Source organism: Sarcophilus harrisii, chromosome 3 (assembly GCF_902635505.1).
Source record: "Sarcophilus harrisii chromosome 3, mSarHar1.11, whole genome shotgun sequence".
NCBI classification, from domain to species: Eukaryota; Metazoa; Chordata; class Mammalia; order Dasyuromorphia; family Dasyuridae; genus Sarcophilus; species Sarcophilus harrisii.
This window is the reverse complement of record NC_045428.1, coordinates 252,368,669-252,387,006: the sequence shown is the minus strand read 5'-3', so window position 1 is coordinate 252,387,006 and position 18,338 is coordinate 252,368,669. Positions and strand designations below refer to the sequence as shown.

The window sequence follows — 18,338 nt, the reverse complement described above, 5'->3', positions numbered from 1 at the left end:
ATACTCACCCAAGTTCCTGGTCACTGGAGACTTCTTCAGTCCTTAGTTCCCACCATTGGGTGCCAAATGTGAAGACGGTGTGTTTTAAAATCAGCTGGAGTCAGGAATTCAGGTTAGGGGAAAATCGTCAGTCTTTATTCTCAGTGAAGAAAGATCGAAGATGGAAGAGAATCGGCAATAGCAATGTGTGCAGCTGAGTCAAGAAGCTAGCTAGACCAGCAGCCACACGACCAACAGCTAGGAGTATCGAACCCAGGCTCAATCTCTCCCAGCTTCTCTTCCTGTCTCTCTCTCTCTGCCTCCACCCACCAAAATCGTCATTTCCTCTACAACACATCAGGACTTGCACAGAGAGTGGGCGGGGGCCATTCTTTATCCAATCATGTATATTAATAGGGTATAGTCCAATTACTATTTAGCCTCACGTACTTGGGACCTCAGTGCATCAACTCAAACCTCAGCCCATTACAGACAACATTCTCAGATCTGTTTATCCAGCCTGATTCTTCTTAGTGTCTTCTCTTTGTAATCTCCAATTTATCCTCTGTCTCTTTCTCTGTATCTCTGTCTGTCTCTCTCTGTGTTTCTCCTCTTTCTCTCTCCTCTCTTTCTCCCTCTCTTTCTCATTCCTTATTTCTGTCTCTTACAGAAGATTTGATTTAAAAAAAAAAAAACTTTTAGTTTACCCCTCCAAAAATACATTTTTCTCTGCAATATTTTCACGTATTTTCTATTGTTTGGGGAATAACTGAAGCAGTTATTTCTTGTATGGCACCACTTAATGCTGCTTGAATTAGAGCTGTGTTTTAGAGCTAACTCTAAAAATTTTTTTCCACCTTAAATTTGTGCTTGTAAAGAGACTATCTGTTGCTGGTTAGCTTTAGAAGTTTCTGGCATCCTACTCTCCACCCCCACCCCCCAGCCCCACCAGTTGTCAAATGATCCTATAAACTTATTATTAATCTAGTGTTGAAAATGTTTCCTTTACCACCAAACTAAAACTGGATATGAACAGTAACAAATGTTTTACTTCCCTCCCATTACCAGTCCAGGTGTGGAGTGACCAAAAAAAACCATCTAACTTTTGTGGGTAGCTTTTTAGAGGGTGAGATGAAAATTGCAGGTTACTTGAATAGGGGATGCTTGTCTTTGTAAAGGAAAAGAACTGTTTTTTTGTGAATTTTGGACATGATTATGTTTGGTTGAATTATATAACTTTTTAAAAGTAGTTCAAATTGACAAGACTTTATTAAGCACTAATTTACTATGTGTCAGACACTGCAGTAAACAATGGAGATACTATCTGTTTTGTATATCTTTGACAGAATCCCAGTGGAATATAAACTCCTTGAGGGCAAATCAGCATAATACCTGGAACATACTAGATGCTTAATAAATGCTTGGTAAATGGCTCATTATTTGAACTTTAGTTTGGAAAATGACCCTCATAATTATCTAAAAATAAAGCAAGAAGGGAAGGTATGAATGAATGACATCCAGTTAGTCCAGTTGGATTTGGTTTGGAATTGTCCAAAGTGCCAATATCTCTATTTATAATGCTTTATTGATATGGTGGATTTTTTAAATCACTGTTACTTTCTATAAACTATCCTTCCCCCACCCCAACAAACAGAACCTCTTCTTGAAACAAATACACTTGACTTGAATATATCTGAATATTGTTTCATTCAGCATCTGTAGTCTACCACCTCTTTTCAAAGATTTGGAGAAAAAATCTGCATGCTACATAGTCAGTTCTCTTTGGTCTATGATTGGTCAGTCACTTCATTAATGAGAGCCTTGAAATCTGTTGATGTAGTTTTCCTTTCTTTTATTTTGGTCATTGAATAAATTGATTTACTGGCTCTTACTTTGATCTAAGATATTCTCTTTAGGAGACATGAGGGAGACAGATGTGTTTGTATTGGACCTCCTATCCTACAGATCATAGACCAAACTAGACTTGTGGAATTGTAGTGAGTGAGACAGAACAATTTATGAACTTTTAGTCTTTCTTATTTGGGATGAAATACTTGATTCATACTTCTAATTATCTTACATTAATGTATTATTTTTTAATTTTCTTATTGGTTTTAGCCTCATAAAATTACCCTGGAAATGTGCTTCTGTAATCTGGTGTGTATTGGCAAGAATAGAAAAATAAAGAGCAGATTGTAGGATCAGACTGACAAATGGTACCATTGGAGGAGAGGGGAAGAAGGTATCTCTGGATCCAAGATACTAAGCAGGCTCATGAATCAAGGTAGGAAATAGAGTTCAATAGAAAGAATGCTGGATTTAGATGGAAACAACCTGGATTCAAATCCTAACTCTGCCTTTTTTTAACTTGTGCTAACAGCTTACCTCTCTGGAATTGTTTCCTCATTTGGAAAAATAAAGGATTGGACTCATTCTTTTTTTTTTTTTTTTTTTTTTGACCTTTTAATAGAAAACAGGACTTTATTTGCCAGAAAGGATGATGCTATAGTACTTCTGCTGGAATCAGTGCATGGCTTCCTCTTTGCTGATTCTGTGTTTGGCCTCAATGCGGCCTGTCTTACGCTTCTTCTCTGCAATTCTGAAACAAGGCCTGCCCAGCACCGCATAGAAATCCAAGCCATAAATGCTGATGCTTGGGTCATATTTAATGCCCAGATCGATATGCTCTTGGATCCCAAAACCAAAGTTGCCAGTATCTGAAAAGTTACTAACTCATATTTTCACATCTTCAGCCCCTTCTCCAGAATCTCTTCAGCTTTGGTCCCATGGGCTGTACAGTGAACCAGAATCTTGTTTCTCTTGATTCAGAAAGACCTAACAGTATAGGAAGCTTTTGAGAACACTGGAATTTGGCCTGTAAGCTTCTCTAACACTTTGGATGCCCAGATCAGCTGGTCCCCATTCTCCCCAACACAAATGTTGAGGCAGTTCTTGCATCGGGTTTCCTTTTCACCCTGATCTTGCTCCATGGTGGAGAAACTGAAATGACTAACTCATTGATTATTAAGGTCTTTTCCAGTCTCTGATTTTGTGTGTATAGGGGTGTGTGTGTGTGTATGAGAGAGAGAGAAAGACAGAGACAGAGACATAGAGAGAACGTATTCAATCCAATAACTCCCATTACTTTTTTTTATGAATTCAGGAGACTTAGTGCTTCACTTAGAGACTTCATTGAACATAGTTTAGCCATGGTCCAAAGGCATGGTTTTCCAAGTTGGGAAGTCTGAGATGGGACTAGAATGGAATTTCCTAGGAAGCTGATGTGATTCAGCAAGATATGAGCCTCAAAGTTGGATCCCTTACCTTTCATATTTATAAATCAGCATTATAGTGGGTCTTGAAGAAAACCACTTGTCTCCTTATGCATGAGGGGAGGTGGAGAGGGAGGACCAGTAACAAAAGATGTTAGACTAGAGATAGAGGTTCAGGATGCTAATTTGATTTATTTAATGCATACAGCTTGGGGAGAAGAAGCTTATAAAAAATGTTTTAAGCTGGTCTCTCTCTCTCTCTCTTTTTTTTTTGTATTTGTCTGCAAGGCTGACGAATATCTCTGCAGGAAGTCTCAGCACAGAAACCAAGGACTACAAAGACAGAAGTCTACCCTTTTACACTGGGCTGCTCTTATTGTTTTCAACTGCTTTGTGCTTTCCCTGAAGGGAGAAGAGAATCAGACAGTGAGTTTTATTCCTCTTTACTCTTGTTGGCAAAGGAGGTAGTGTTGTTCAGGTAGCGGCATGACCAGACCAGCATAAGTGTGCACATGGAGCTCTGATTAACTTTGGGGAAGAGAGAATTCCCAGTGCTTTTGGCTTCCAACCCTCCTGAGAAAATCCCTACTTGGGTCCAAAGGACAGAGCCTGGGGAATAAATAGAATGACACAAAATGGCCCTAACACTTCTGAGATCTTTAAGACAGATATCAGATAAAGTTTTGGATCCCCTGGGCTTGCTTAAAATTAGTAATTTAATTTGACAGGTATTTGAGTGGTGATCACTTTGAGGGGGGATATTATAGAATTATATGGTCCCTTAAGAAGTTTACAGTGAAACTGTGTGGAACAGAGAGATAAAGTTAAGAACTTACAGGAATATGTGAATTCTTTTTCTGTATTTTATTTTCATTATTTCTGTTTCCCCTATGACCTGTATAATATGTGCAGGCCCATATTTACATGAGCTTTGGCCAGCTAAGTCTGAAGGCCTGATTTCCTGCTTCTTAGAAATCAGGTGATTTCGGAAAACAGAAACAGAAACCTTACATTCCAATCTCTCCAATAGCAACAACAATGCCTCCCCACCCTTCTCAATGCTCTCTTACTTGTGATATAATCTCTTGTATAAAAGCTATGTAACTTTACCACTTCTTTAGCCCTCCTACCATGAACTTTCTCTTCCCTTATCTCATGATAGAATGGCTCATCCTCCAGAAGTTTAATAAACAACCTTTCTGCTCTCTATTTTGAGTGATCTCTGAGTAGTCATTTTGGGCAAGGATCTTCTACATCCCACACAAAACCAAAGATATTTATAAATGATATTTTGTTGTTGTTGTTGAAAGGTTTTCAGTTGCGTCTGGCTATTTATGACCCTATTTGGGGTTTTCTTGGCAAAAACATTGAAGCAGTTTGCCATTTCTTTGTCTGGATCATTTTACAAATAAGGAAACTGAGACAAACAGGGTTAAATGACTTACCCAGGGTCCATAGTTCTTACATTCTAGCCCAAAAACTATAGAAGCAAGTGCATGTTTCTTTTTTAGGGACTGCCTGTTGCATAAGACTACCCAAGAAGGGAAGCTCTCCTTGAGAGAGGAAGAGGGCGTCAAGATATGGCTACACTTTGGGATTTGTGCAGTCCAGAATTCCAAATTTCCTAATATATTTCTGAGTATCTTTCTTTATGATTAGAGGCATCTCCTCTGCTTGTGTGCTTAAAAACATGTTTAGACCACTAGATTTCTATCTTTACAGTAACGAGCTGAGTATGAAAACAGATTCCCGTTTAAACTTGTTGTGACTAAAACCAGATTTAAACTCTTCCTGGCTCCAAGATCAGCACTTTATCCACTGGGCCCATCTAGCTGCCCTATAACTCATACTAGGTGATCCATAAGGTTCCTTCCAGATCCAGATCTTATCATCATAAGTATATAGTTACCATGTATTAATACCACCATGTATAAATACCACAGTTGAAATACAATCAAGAAAATATTCTAGGGCAGTCAAAAAAGAGAGAACCACATGGATCGAAGTAATTTGGGAAGACTTTATGGCAAAGGTGGATCTTAGGTTGGGTCTTGAAAGAACCACCAATAGATAATTTAAACTATTAAGGGATCCTTTGAAGTGGATCTCATGATGTTGAAGTTGGAAAGAATTAGAAGATCATTTAAAGTAGTTTTGCATTTCTAGTTGAGCCAAGTGAAGCTTAGAAATGTTAAATGATTATTGGTATCATAGTCAAAACTGAAAACTCTTGTCCCTTGACCCCTAGTCCCATGTATCCCCAGTGTGCCATTCCATTAGATTACAGAGTCAGAGATTTAGGTCTAAAAAACCTTAGAAAGCATATAGATAGTCCAGTACTCTCTTTTTCACAGCTAAGGAAACCAAGGTCCAGAAAAGGTCTGGAATGGTCCTGTTGCTGTTTTCTTGGCAGTATTTAGTGTTGTGTTATTTCAAGATCTCAGAGACATCTTAAACTGGGTAATCTGCACAGTTTCAGTGCTTCCATAATGGTCTGATACAAGGCCTGATTTCTACAAGTTCCTGTTTGAATCTGTACTAGAGTAGACTGCTACTGGACTGTGCCCTTAATAGCCAGCTGGAAAACTCTGTTGGCTCAGAATGGCAGAATTGCAGGTTATCTTTTGGCCATTGATTCCTGCATTGGTTATTCCTTTGTAGAACAGGATAGAAACTACAACCACATGACTAGTTCTTCTGTACTGATTTCTGAACATTATCCTTTCTTGCCACATGCCTAGAGCCTCCCTTTTTAGAAATGACACTTCTCTGGGCAAGTTTCCTTTTCAGTCTGACTTGCATCCATGACCCAGAACTCAGTGGTGGGTGATAAAGCCGAGTCTGTCAGAGAACTCTGGTATAGATATGATTACCTTGTACCAATCTTCAACCTCCTATTGACTCATTTATTGCCTTTCCCTGAGGGCTACAGTGCTTCTCGAGTGATATGTGCCTGTCTCAAGTCTCAATTCCAGACTTTCCTGTCTCCTTATGCCAAATTTGTCCAGATAAATAATTCATTGTGATTTTTTTCTTGATTTCTTCATCAGAATTTTTTTCTGATACATTTTCTAGATATATTTGGAGAAGACTATGGAGTGGAGCTCATTACAATGTTTCCTACCACTCTTCTTGGTTTTTTGTTTTTGTTTTGTTTTGTTTGTTTTTACCATTTTGTTAGTGTCAAATATTGTCCTCATTCTTCTCGTTTCACTCTGCACTAGTTAATAGAAGTCTTTCCAGGTTTCTCTGAAATTGTTCCTTCAATCCATATCCTAGAGAAATATGTTTTATAACAAAATCTCTCTTTAAATAAAAAGAAGAGTTTTCTCCAAATACTATTTGGAATATATACATAAATATATATATTTATATGTATATATATATATATGTATAAATATATACATAAAAACAATCTGACATTATATGCAATGTTCCACATCTGTAGACTTCTCCCTCTTCTCACACCTTTCCACCTTCTAACCTCTGCTAAAAAGTGAGAAAAGGTATTTTCTTATATCTGGTCTCCAAGGTCAAGCTCACTTTTTGCAATTTTATTTATAACATGCCTTTAAAAATTATTATTATTATAGCTGTTTATATACAAAACATATGCATGGGTAATTTTTCAACACTGACCCTTTCAAAAACTTGTTTCAATTTTTCCCCTCCTTCCCTCCACCACTTCTCCTAGATGGCAGGTAGTCCCATACATGTTAAATATGTATAACATGCTTTTTTTTTTCTTTTTATTTAATAGCCTTTTATTTACAGGTTATATGCATGGGTAACTTTACAACATTATCAATTGCCAAACCTCTTGTTCCAATTTTTCACCTCTTACCCCTCACCCCCTCCCCCAGATGGCAGGATAACCAGTAGATGTTAAATATATTAAAATATAAATTAGATACACAATAAGTATACATGACCAAACCGTATAACATGCTTTCAAAACACATCTCAGGTGCCATCTTCTACATAAGGTCTTTCCTGATCCCCATTTCCTGCAATTACTAGTACTCTTTGATATTAATTTGCATTTTTTATTTACTTATATAAAATCCTTTCTGAAATAGTGTTACAATTCAAATTCAGAGATTCAACTGTTCCAGGTACAAGGTAGCTTTTGTTCAACACTCCAAAAAAAAAAATGATAGTTCATGAGTCCCCATTGCCAAGCTTACTTTTCATAGTCAGTCATCAAATTAGTAAAATTAAATCAAAGCAAAGGCATTTATTGAAATAGTAAGATAAGAAGGATAGCAATTAAATATTTCTACCCTAAATTTGAGGCATATTCTCCTGGAAATCTACACATTACCAGTAGGAAATATGGACATAAATATAAATTACCTAGATAAAATGGCATACATATAAGGGAACACATATGGCTAAAGAATGTTATAGAAGAAGCAATTCATAATTCTAGTGCTGTTCTTGATGATTTGGGACTTTCTTTAGATAGTTTCATGTTCCACTTAAAAGTCTAATGACATAAGGTGAAACTGGTCAAAACCTTCAGTATATACAAGATAAAAAAGAGTCATCAAACATTCTTATGTTGCAGTGCGTAGACTTTTCAAAGTTAGAAAGGACCTCTAGCTCCACACAAATATTGAATTCTCTCAATATATTATAAGCTTCATAATGGCAAGAAACTTCTTTCTTTAATCCCAGCTTTACTTATTGGAATTCTATAAAATACTCATTGAATTAAAACTTGTAAAATTAAATTGTTTGAAATGACCAAAAATTGTTACCAAGGAATAGCATTAAAAGATAAACTGAAAAAGATATAATTGGGGTTGGTAATCTTTGTTACAGGTGAAGGTAAAGCTGATAGATTGCATGGGCAATAGATAGATGCCATGCTGAATTTGGCATCAAAATGGTGAGCTGTCTCCCCACCTCCCACCCTTCAATAAAAGCCACTAGGCTTGGAAAGGAGGAATAAACCAAACCAGGTCAGAAAATAAGCAGGTCAAAGCTTGCTAATCAGCAGTGAGGTCACAGGATCATTTGTGAGTTGCTGATTGGCTTCCAGCCTAGATGAGATGAGGAGATAAAGAGACAGAGAGAGATTGGTTTATGGACAGTAAAATCAGAACTGTAGCCAATAATTAGGAATTTAGGATTTCTTTCCCATGGTCTAAGATTTCAATTTAAGTGCAGATGACCTATGAGGTATTAGAAAGATTATGAAGGTTAATTTTCTGGACCACAATCCCTGCAGTTGACGAGATACCCAAAGTGTCCCTGTCAGTGTTCTGGAAGCCAAGATGACCTAAAACATGAATATTTTTTCTTCCCTGTCAATCACAACTAAGGAAAGTCAAGGGGCTAGATCAGACACTTGGGATTAATTTGTCCCTGATTAAAACAGGGATTGGTGAAAGATGCATAAAATGCAAAATGATGGAAATTATAGATAGATTTACAGAATGTAAGTGCTAGGCAAAATCCAAGAACTTTTTCACTAAAAGGAACTTTACAATAACTGAGAATCAGGCAAAAAATGTTAGAAATAAATAGTGTCCAGTCATTTTGTAGATAGATACACACACACACACACACACACACACACACACAGAGTTAGAAAGCTAAAGCAATTTGTCCAGAGATATATAGTGTTAGACCAGAGATCCAAACTGAGGTTTCCCGACTCCTTTGACTAGTATTTTATCTCTAACATCACTTTTCCACATCAGTGGTTCATGGTTTAAGTTAAAGGAAAGATCCTCCTATTGTTCTATCTTCTGATTTCTATCAGGAATAATTAGCATAAAGGTTCTGGTAAAGTTGCCCCTGATTGCCTTTGTTGTTGTCAATGAGTCCAACTCTTTGTGACCCTATGGATCTTATCATATCATCCATGGGGTTTTCTTGGCAAAGATAGTGGAGTGGTTTGTCATTTCCTGGTATATCCCAGATGTCCAATGCTATTCATTACATCATTTACATATACCTTTGGTTTCTTCAGTGGTGGTCCTGAAATCTTCCTAGTTCTCTAGTGTTATTGTTCATTTGAATGAGAGAATAATCTATAAATGGTTGCTGGTTAGAACTGGATTTCACATAGTTTATATAGAAAGTTCAGTTTTCTAGTGGAGGAATGGTTAATTAACTTAGCAGAGTTCTGCTATAGCTTAATATAAGCATCCTAGTAAAAAAGATAATAGTGCAAATATTATTTGAAGATATGGTGGATATGTTTGGTTTGCCCATTTAATTAGAGATAGAAATCAGTGGAAAGGTGAAGCTTCCCTTGTTCTGTGAACAGCTCAATCTTAAAGTAGAAAATTCACTAGAGTTCATGAATTGTTGTTTTATATCCTTCATTCTTGAAGAGGACCAATGACATCAGGAGGGTGATGTCTTGACTTGCAAGTGAATTGGATATAGGGGAGTGCAAAGTCATTAGTCTTTCTCCAAGGTCATCTGAGTCCAATGACAAGATGTAGGTCAGGATGACTGAAATGACTTTAGATGCAGTGAGAAACCTTGGCCTTTTTAAGCTTTCCCAGATCTTAATTTATCTGAAGCAACAACCATGTTTTAAGGCTACCTAAGAAATAAGGCAAAAGGTGTCCTGGGTTGCCTACTAAAAAAAAAATCAAAACTGTGAGGGGAAGAGCCTTAGAGTTTTTAACCAGAACAGAAACAGAAATATGCTCATTTTGAGTCATCAAAATCCAAACACTGTCATAAATTTATAGGAGATGTACAAGTACATGATAATGTTGGAAAATGTCTTAGAAAAAATCATGGATGATCTTAATGACATCAAGGGGAGGAGAAGGTCTGTAATTGGAGAAAGTTTCTGTGAGGATATTCAGAATGATGAAGTTGATGTACTGACCCTTGAATAGGAGTAAGCTATAGAAAGACTGCTGCCCACATTTATTAGGATGTTAGCAATGACTGAAGCAGTGGGCTTCTCTAAGAATTCTTTGTCTCAAAGAATCTCTCTCTTTCTTTCATTTGTTATATGTAGATATATACGTGTATATCTATATACACATGCATAGATATATATGTATCTCTCTCTTTATCTATCTTTTGCCTAATGTCATGACAGATACAAGATTATGAAATGTTTGTTGGACTAATAGTTGTAGAAATGTAAAGTAAAACAACTTTGATATTTCTTGCCACTTGCAAACTGGCATAGACTATGTAATACATAAAGCATGCTTAATACTGATTTGTCATTACTATAACTAGTGTGACAAATATCAATTAGACAAATACATGAATCAAAATTTATTAATCAACACGTGCAAACAATACAAGTTTCCAGGAACAAACCATCAACCTAATTCCTATGGGTCCTTTTCCGTAGGTTTGACACATCCCAGAGTTCATTACAAGGTTCCCTGCCTGCCTAGCTTTAGGTCACATATTTCCCTCCATCTAAGGTGGTGCTCTGGCACATCTTTATCAATCAGTACTACTCTTGAGTGAACATGGGATCCTTAAATTTCTGAGTTCAGAGAGTGTGTGAGGATAAGTTCTTATGGATATTCAGTCAGATTGAGGCCTCTGATTATTTTTTTTTAAGTTCTAAGAATATTTATAAGTTACATCTAAGTTCTGATGGGTGATCAATTATGTAAGCTAACAATGAAAGGAAATTATCAATGAACACTTTAATTTTCTACACATTAGTGAATGTTCAACAGTTTTTTGTTTTTTTTTTTAACATATTTGGAGGCCGTATATGTCATTAGTATTTGCTTACCAAATTGTCAAAACATCCAAATAATTATCAAACTATATTACTCAAATCCTTTTCTTATTTCAGGAAAACAACATACATAACTACTTAGTCTCAAAATAGACGCTTAAAACAAAACAGTGTAGTTCATCCTATATTAATATGCTTATTTCCATTACAGATTACAAAACCCAGAATTGCCAGTATTTAGAAGGGCAATGGGAAGATAGACCATTAACAGAAGATTAATGGAGCCTTGAATTGATTCATTTGTTCTGGATATCAATTCAGAATTATTCAAGAAAAGTTAAGTAAACTCTTTATATACTTTGATCCAGCAATCTCACACTGGTTCAATGGCAGGAATGAAGTTTCAATATCACATATTCATAACAGGACATTTTTGGTAGCAAAGAACTGTAAATCAAGTGGATGTTTGTTAATTTGAAAATAGCAGACTATAAATGTGTACTTGGATACAGTAATTAATAATAATTAATTCAGACTATTCATAATACTGAACCTGAAATTTGAATATTTTGCCTACATAATGAGAAGACAAGCTGTTTTGGAAAAGACTTTCATGCTGGGAAAGATCGAAGGCAAAGGGAGAAGGGGATGGCAGAGGATCAGATACCTAGATAGTATCATGGAAGCAATGAATATGAGCTGGACAGACTGGGAGTTAGTGAAAGCCTGATGTGCTGTGGTCCATGAGATCATGAAGAGTTGGATGCAACTAAACCATGAAACTACAACTGGGATAAGGACAGACAACAATTCTCCAATATCTATATACTTAAACAGCTGGAGAGAACTCAGTCCCTTCCATTTCCTAAGTGAGATAAAAGAGAACTTACTTGAGAGATTATAAAATGGCATGTGAGAAGATGAGAGAGGTCTCCAGAAGATAGGCACTATGTCGCCCCATGATACCACTTCTTCACATACTGCAGCTACCATGAGCATACTGGCGGAAGGGAAATTGTCAGGATAGTAAGAAAAAGGATGTGGAAGCTCATGGAAGAGAGGCAGTATGTCTATTGCTGAGGACAAAATTTGGGACATTCTCCTTTTTGCCCCTTGCTTTATACCCACTCTTTAATGTCTCCTGGGAGAACGTCAAATTTATATCCCCATATTGTTATGCATTTGTTTCACTTTTTATCTTGACAATTGTTTGAAAAGTAACTGGTTTCCCTAACTCTTCCAAGCCACTTTTTAAACTACTGATTTGTGCTCTTGATTTAGGCCCTTGGGGGGATGGGTGGGTAGTATTAAATATAGCCTGGAGGGAAGCTGTGCTCAACTAGGTATGGGAAGGGATAATCTATAGATTCTGTTATTGTATTGCTAAGTTCCCTTGGTACAAGTTAAGACCTCAGTGCAACAAAAGAGATTATATTCACACATTTTTATAGCTTCCCTAAAGCTAAGAGAATACCATATTTTATAACTAAAGAAGATTTTTTGGAGTAGCTAAATGGTACAGTGGATAGAGAACCGGCTCAGAGTTAGGAACTCAGATACTTGGCATCTACACGGTGAACCTGCACAAGTCTCTCTCTCTCTCTCTCTCTCTCTCTCTCTCTCTCTCTCACACACACACACACACACACACACACACACACACATACATACACAGAGAGACTGTGTAAATGATCTATTGTAGTTTTCTGAGGCAGTGCTTTAAAATATACTCTCTTTAGTTTGTTCTCCCTTACCTCATTTTAAAAAAAATTAATTTCCTTCCCAAGATGTGGAGCCAGAAGCCTTGCTTGGGGGAAACTTATTCCTGAAAGACCTGGAGGTATGTCCAATGAGATGGGGGGGTGCAAAAAGAGGCATAACTAAGCTTTGCTCATCAATTTGTTTTATCTCCTATTCTTCGAACAATTAAATTTAATCAACATTTATTTATTGTTGAGTTGTTTCCAACTTTTCATGACCCCATTTGGGGTTTTAGCAGATACTAGAATGGTTTGCCATTTCCTTCTCTGGCTCATTTTACTAGTGAGGAAACTGAGGCAAACAGAGTGAAACAGGGTCACTCAGTAAGTATCTGAGGCCAGATTTGAATTTAGGAGGATGTCTTCCTAACACCAAGCTTTCTATCCTTCAGTACTCTATTTTTGCCACCTGGTTGTGCAACATTTGTTAAGCATCTACTATATGTCAGGTACTGTGCTAAGTACAGAGGATACAAATTTGAAAAAAAAAATAGTCCTTGTCTACAAGGAGCCTACAATCTAATGGAAGAAGATGGGGCAAAGGTTAAGATGATGGTAGTTTGGAATCCAAGGGGTGTAGCTGGTAGCCAATGGTTGGGAAACAATACTGGAAGCATACCACAGCTGAAGTACTGTGTAATATTATTGTGCAATAAAAAGTGATAGAGTTAATTCAGAGAAAAATTTGTACAGAGTAAAGTAAGTAGAATATAAAGAAAAATATGCACAGTTACTACAACAATAGAAGTGAAAAGATCACTGAAAGAAGGCCAAACTCTAAGCAAATGAAAAACTAATAATAGTTCTGGAAGTGCAGATAATGAATCTCCCTCTTCTTGGCAGAGATGAGGTACTGCTAGGGCACAATGCTGTATACATTGTCAGTTGTGGTCATTGAATGGAATGCTTTTGCTTGACTTTTCTTCAATATAATTGTTTTTTTTTTTTTTTTTAGTTTTCATTGCTTTTATTTGTTAAAATCAGAAGTTTAATAACTGAGAATGAGGCAGAAGTATATTTCCAGAAATGATTGTTCTGTAAAAACAAAATGAACTATTAAAATATTTTTATGTAAAACATTTATTTAAAACATTTTTTTTGTAATATCTTAAAGACCCCTGTGTTGACTGGTAGTAAGTTTATTGTGACAAATGAGCAACACATTTATCAGAGCTGCCTAAGGAAGGTGGGAACAGAGAACAGAGAATATAGGTAGACCAGCCTGCTTGATATGGATCCCCTTTTGAGCCAGACTATTTAGTTAAGTTAATGTAGGGGAAAAGCCAGCAAAGAATCCCCAGGAGGGGAACTATGGAGAGGGCAGCAACCTATCACATTTAAACTAACAAATATTTATTAAGCACCTATTTGGGGGTGGGGAGGGGAGAGCTCTGTTCTAGGTTCTAGAAATGCCGATATGAAAAGCAGACTCTGACCTCATGGAGTTTATATTCTACTGCCTTCTTTACATACCTCCTTCTGCCCCCAAATGAAGATAAATATAAATAAAATAGAATATACAATAAGGGCTTAATGAATCTAGAATTGGTACAACTGTATCAAAGCTATTCAGAGGTGTTTCAGGTTTGAATGGACAGTCTTGACTATGATCAGGTTCTATGCTTCCTTACCTGTGGTAGCTCTACCTTAGTAATCAGGAGTGACTTTTCCCAGACCTTGTACTTTTATTTATTTGGCACCAACTTAATTGGGTACAAGACCAAGTAGAATAGTCACTGCTTAGATTCAGGGAGACAAAAAATCTAGGAAGCCCTCAAGGAACATAGATTCTGCTGGGACAAGGATATATATTCCTACACCCACATATACATGTATACACATACACACACACACACACACACACACACACATATATATATATATACGTGAGTGTGCCTGTGCAAATGAATTCTAAGTAATTGGGTGGGAAGCACTAAGAACTAAACTATGCAGAAATGTTCTTTTTAAGGGGATTAGCATTTAAAATGAGCTTGGAAGACTTCTTCCAAGAAGAGGTAGAGATGGGGAAAAATACATTTCAGCATAAGGGACAGTCTATGCAAAGGTATAGAAGTGGCAAGATAGAAATTGTGTACAATGAACCTACTGCTAAATTGGAGATATCTCTTCGTAAAACAAATATCTAGCTCAGGGTAAATAAAAGTAACTATTAGAACTTCTAGGATCATAGACATAAGGATTAGAAAGGATCCCTAGTCCAATGTTGTCATTTTACAGATGAGGAAACTGAGTCCAAGAAAAGGGAAGGGACAGGTAGTAAATAGCATACCTCTGACTCAGGCATGTGCTGGAGTCAGATGGAAAAAGAAAGGGGTGTTGAATTTTTTGGTGCATTCTAGCAAAAGTTACAAATCATAGCCAGATCGATTGTCTAGACTTAAGAAAGTACTGGAGAAATTGTTGATAACATCAATTTTATTTAAAAATGTATCATGTTCTACTAAAAAGTTATTAGAAATAATCCTTTTGAAAGTTGTGGTTTAAAAACCACATAAGTCAAGCATTCTTATATATCCAAAAAAAATCCAACAGTCAGGTTAAAAGAGAAATCCCATTTAAAGTAATATGATAATATAAAATATTTGGAATCATCTGCTAAGGAAAATCAAAACTTTTGGAAAAAACCCAAACACTTTCCACACAAATTAAGTCGAACTAACTAATGGAAAAATATTAAATTCCTTGGATTAAAAATATAATAAAGATGAAATACTACCTAAATAATCTTATTTATTTAGCTATACCAATCAGACTTCCCAAAAACTATTTTGATGACCTAGAAAAAATAACAACAAAGTTCATATGGAAAAAAAAAGGTCAAGAATTTCTTTTTTTTTTTTTTTTTTTTTTTGAATCATTTTAAGCTAATAAATTTTATTTTATTTTATTTTTTTAATTTAATAGCCTTTAATTTGGATATATAATGGTAACTTTAAGTTAAAATTTAAACCTCTTTTCCAATTTTTCCCCTTTACCCCCCCCCCCCCCTAAATGGCAGGATGACCAGTAGATGTTAAATATATTAAAATATAACTTAGATAAAATAAGTATACAGAAAAGGTCAAAATTTCAAGGGAATTAATGAAAAAAAAAAATCAAATAAGGTGGTATGAAGATCTAAAATTATATTATAAGGCGGGTTCAAAACTTTCTGGTATTGGCTGAAAATAGCTGTTGATCAATGGAATAGGTTAGGTTCAAAGGACAAAACGCCAATAACCCTTTAATTATCTAGTTTTGAAAACCCCAAAGACCCCAGTTTTGGGATAAGAATCATTATTTACAAAATTGGGAAAAATTAATGGCAGAAACAGGCATTGACCCAAAACACCGTACACCAGAAAGGTCAAAATGGGTTATATCGGATTAAAGAACGAGATCATAAATAAATTGGAAAGAGTAGGATAGTTTACCTCTCAGACCTGTGGAAGAGGAAAATTTAGACCAAAGAAGAACTAAGAGATCATATTGACTACAAAATTGAAAATTTTGACTATATCAAATTAAAAGTTTTTGTAAAACAAAACTAATGCAGGCAAGATTAGAAGGAAACAATAACTGAAACTTTTTTAACAAAGGTTCGATAAAGGACTATTTAAAATATATGAAATTGTCTAATTTATAAGAAATCAAATTCCAATTGATAAATGGTCAAAGGATATGAAAGACAATTTTCGTGTGAAATTAAAAATACACCATATGAAAGAGTGTTAAATCACTTTGATCAGAGAAATGCAAATTAAGACAACTCTGAGATACCACTTTAAACTGTTGATTGGCCAGAATGACAGGAAAAAATAGAATTTGGAGGGGGTGGGAAAACAGGGACACTTAATTGTTGGTTTGAAACATCCACCATTCTGGAAACAATTTGGAACTATGAAAAAAAGTTTAAACTGTGCATACCCTTTGATCCAGCAGTGTCTCTACCAACCCCAAAGAGATACTAAAAAGGGAAAGGGACCTGTATGTGCCAAAAATGTTTGTGGCAGCCCTGTTTGAATAGAAGCTGGAAAATGAATGGAGCCCATCAATTGGAGAATGGTTGAGTAAATTGTGGTATAGAATTTATGGAATATTATTTTTAAGAAAAATGACCAACAGGGCAAGAGAGGATTGGAGACTTCATGAACTGATGCTGAGTAAAAGAGCAGAAATATTATATACCTCAACAGCAACTGAGGGATGTTTCTGATGGAAGTGGTTTTCAACAAAGACAAGATAACTGGTTTCAAATTGTCAAGGATGGACAAAGCAACACCCAAGAAAGAACACTGGAAATAATTAAACTGGCATTTTGTTCTTCTTCCCAGGTTATTTATACCTTCAAATCCAATTCTCCTTGAGCAACGAAAACTTTCGTTCTGACACATATATTGTATCAAGATACACTGCAATCTATTTAATATCATGGGCTGCTTGCCATCTTTGGGGAGAGGGCGGAGGGAGGGAGGGGAAAAATGGAACAGAATGAGTCAAGGGATAATGTTGTAAAAAACACCGCAAGGTTCTCAAAAAATTATTTAAAAAAAAAAAAAAAAAAAATAAAATGTATCATGTGTGTTTTTTTCTGAACTGTTCGTTAAATATTTACCAATGTACCCCAACTCAGACTTCCTGTTTGTATGAAAAAGACAATATAACTTCTGATTTTTTGAGAAGACAGATATTATGTTGAATACCAGCATTGGGTGTGGAGTTGTTAGCAGAACTTCTCTGGGGAGAGACACATATGGTTTAGCATTCTTTAAGAGAATGAGAATGATTTTGGAAGCTGCAGACAGGTGTGAAATTGACTGCTCAAATGTCCCTAATTTCTACCTTGTCTTTCTTAGGATTTCAGAGATTTTTTCCTTTGAGTGAGATCTTGATCTTTCACTTGGTTGGAGAGAAATGCTCTCACTTTCAAGTGAAAAAAATTCACTTGTGTATTTTGTTGTTTTTGTCATATTCTAATCTGTAAAAGGTCTTCAACTTCTCTTTTCTATTGGCTTGGATAAATGGGTTTATTTCACTTATATGATCAAAATTTATTGTCATTCTACTTTTCCTTATGGCTCAAACCTCCAAACCCAGCTGTGACCTCTGAACCCTTTTCCTCTCAGTTCTTTCCCAGGTTATCACTCTTACACTAGCTACTCTCCTTTCCTCATCTGGACCAAGGGATGAACTGATTCAACTTTACACAGTCATCCTTTTTTTTTTTTGATCCCTTGCTTCTATATCATATGGTTGATTTTATCCATCTAAGTCTCAGTCTTGGATCATAACCATCTCCCACTCCACCCCGTCAATCCTGCTGAAAAAGCTGGAGAAAATAATGAAACCATGTTGACATCACCTTGATTGAAGATGGGAAAAAAATTTTACACAGACAATAATCACAAACTATATTTTACTATCACACACGCGAATTTGGAATTCTATTTGGAATCTTCAAAAAAAAAAAAATTACATGGGATAGGAGTTTGAGTGGAATGACCTCTTAAACTTTTTCCAACAACAATGAAAAAGACTTAAATGAGGAGTGCAATCTGTCAGTGGAGAGATACTGGCAGAATCACAGATCCTAAAAGCATTAAAGTAGTGAAGGATCAAAGCAACACACACTTAAAT

General features: G+C 36.0%; 1 long non-coding RNA gene and 1 pseudogene across 1 annotated transcript; one reads left to right on the top strand and one right to left on the bottom strand.

The window, feature by feature from the left end:
• The first annotated feature begins 2,101 nt into the window (after positions 1-2,101).
• On the top strand, positions 2,102-12,577 carry LOC116422348. Its single transcript, XR_004232945.1, has 3 exons — positions 2,102-2,263; positions 3,540-3,677; positions 11,153-12,577. It is a non-coding gene; the product is annotated as an uncharacterized LOC116422348 (long non-coding RNA).
• Positions 2,415-2,984, bottom strand: LOC100914368 (annotated as a pseudogene).
• Positions 12,578-18,338: the final 5,761 nt, after the last annotated feature.